Genomic DNA, 2,903 nt, shown 5'->3' with positions numbered 1-2,903 from the left:
TTACAGTCCTATGGTGGTTATTTTATAATAGTTTTCCAGCTGTATAAGACCCCTGCCACCTTCTGTGCGTTGTATATATAGCCTTTCTATGTCAGATTTTGGGTGGTGCATCCTATATCCTGTCATTACTTTTCTTGTTTTCCTGTCTATTTTAGATAGTTCGTTTAGTGTCCAGTTAAGGATATTGTAGCTGTAACTTATAACTGGGACAGCTAATGTGTTAATAACTATTATCTTGTTTTTAGCATTGAGCTCTGTTTTTAGTATTGATCTAACTCGTCTATAGTACTCTTTCTTTATTATTATTATTATTATTATTATTATTATTATTATTATTATTATTATTATTCGTTTACTTCTTCTTCTTGGTAAATTTGGAACGTATTTTTGATAATTATAAATATTTATATTCAAACATGGTTACATGCAGCGTAAAATTTAGCAGCCCGGATGGTATCTATCCCTGCAGCGATGTATTTTTCATCTGTTTTGCTGTTGTTGCTGCTTTTTTTCCACTTCCTCTACTTCTTTTTCTTCTTTTTCTTCTTCTTTCTTTTCGTATTTCCTCCTCTTCAACTTCTCCACATCTCCTTATACTTCCTCATGCGTTTCATCACTAATTGCTTAATTTTTCCCATATTTCTTATTATCTTTGCCTACTTTTTCTTCGACACCATCATAATCATAATCTTTGTCTTTGTTGTCTTCTTTTTTCTAGTCTGTCTTATGATTATATTTATCACTACTATCCCTTAATGTTATCACCATCGTCATAACCGTCATCATTATCGTAATCTATTTTGCATATCTTCCATCATTTGTTTGTTTAATCATTATATTTTATAATGCTTCACGAATTCTTTCCATAACATTTCTTCATAACTCACGTTATTTTCCAGGAATTTGCGTGCGAATATTATCAAGTATATCAAAGCAAAAACACTCCAGAATCTCTCCAGTTTAATCACTTTTTAAGTTGGATTAGTCTTCTTTTATACTAACTCACTTTCCATATATTTCCCAATCTGTAATATCTCCCCATCTTTATTTTTCATCTCCCACATACCTCTTTCTAAAAATGTGTTTTATTGTTTCTGGAACTGTGAATGTGAGTGAGGGTTTACTTCTGAGATTTGGTATATATGAGAGTGTGATGCTTGAGGTTAAACATTTAGTGCATGCATGTTTATGACTGTGTGTGTATAGATGTGTGTATGCCTGTGTATGAACAAGTGTTTGTAATGCGGTATGTATAGCCTCAACGGTGTTTACTTCTCTATTGAGGCTACATGACATACCTGAATACCCCTTCTATTTCTAGATTTAGCACTGGGTTATTCATGCATTAATTTTGAAACATTATTTACTCGTTGTTGTTGCTGTTATATTGTAGTTGTTATTTAATTACTCTGCGAAATCAGGATATTATAATCAATCTTCTTTGTTTGAGTATCTGTGTATTTGGAAATCTAGAAAACGGTTCAACGAATGTTCACCACATTAGGCAGAAATGATCATTGCCTAAGTGGGTGCATAATTACATACATACTCGACTCACTGCGTGCGTGTCTGTCAGTGAGTGAGTGCGTGTTTGTGAGAGTATGTGTGCAGTGATGGATTCTAGGTTTGATGCAAATATTATTATTATTATTATTATTATTATTATTATTATTATTATTATTATTATTATTATTATAGTTTTTCTTCTACGTCTTCTCCTTCTCCTTCTCCTCCTCCTCCTTCTTCTTCTTCTTCTTCATATTTTTTGTTGGTCCTTTTCTTCTTCCTCGTCTTTATCATCTTTCATTATTTTCACATCCTCGTTGTCTTACTCCTCTTCTTTATAGGTTTTATTAGTATGTTAATAATTCTCGTCAATCTCTTCACCTTCTTCCTCTTCTTCTTCTTCCATGCCAGCATCATCATTATCAACGATTTCGTCCTAGTCAACATCACCTCGTCATCATTCTCATCAGCACTCTTCTTTTCCTCAACCGTCAACATCGTCAAGTTCTTTATCTTGCTCTTGATCGTCAATTTCATTCATCATTATGGCGTACCGTTATCAGATGAACAAGCTTCTACATCATCAGCATCATCATTTATAACATAACCATCACTACCGACATCATCGTCATCCTCAGCATCATATTCAGCAACACCGCAGACATGCTAATCCCAACCATTACCGGAATATTCAACATTAATATCATCAGCACTATTACCAGCATCATAATATCAAGACATTCATCATATTCTCTTATCCTGTCACTCGTCATCATAGTATTCACTAAGCAATTCACCCTAATTTGTCAACATCATCTCCATTAACTTCAGCAGAGCCATATTCTAATCTTCATGTCTTCCATCGTCTAATTCCTTATTCTATTCACAATATTTCATATCCTGTCAAAATATCTCTTCCATAAAAGTTCCAAGTCCCAACATTTTATGTTCCAGGAATTTCAGTCCAAACTGTGTGTTATTTTTTATGAATGTCTGAGAATATAAGGGGCCACTTCTGAGAATTTGGATTCATGAGTGTGAGACAAATGAGGGAAAAAATTTAGTGTATACATGTGTTTATATATATAAGTATGAATATGTGTATGCGATTGTGCCAACATATGTATGTAATACGCTCTGTGACACGATGATCATCTTCATAAATCTCGTCAACAGTCTTCTTTTTCTCAGCCGTTCATCATCGTACACTTCATCAACAGCTTCATTCTTTTACCATAGACTAGTGCGATCCTATGCACACTCTTCTACATCATCAGCATTATCGACATCAGTAACATCACTACCAACATCACCATCATCATTTACGTCATATTCAGCAACCCCTTAAACATGCAAGTTCCCATCTTACCTTATTCCTCATTACGTCCATCATTAAC

At 33.9% G+C, this 2,903-nt stretch overlaps 1 long non-coding RNA gene across 1 annotated transcript in view; it reads left to right on the top strand.

Annotated features, from left to right (window-relative positions):
• Positions 1 to 2,903, top strand: part of LOC106883017 (uncharacterized) — an 11,117-nt gene that overhangs the window by 5,666 nt on the left and 2,548 nt on the right. The gene's annotated exons all lie outside the window — the stretch shown is intronic.

Source organism: Octopus bimaculoides, unplaced genomic scaffold (genome assembly GCF_001194135.2).
Source record: "Octopus bimaculoides isolate UCB-OBI-ISO-001 unplaced genomic scaffold, ASM119413v2 Scaffold_256320, whole genome shotgun sequence".
Lineage (NCBI taxonomy): Eukaryota > Metazoa > Mollusca > Cephalopoda > Octopoda > Octopodidae > Octopus > Octopus bimaculoides.
The sequence above is the reverse complement of the archived record's forward strand: the minus strand, read 5'-3'. Positions and strand labels throughout refer to the sequence as shown.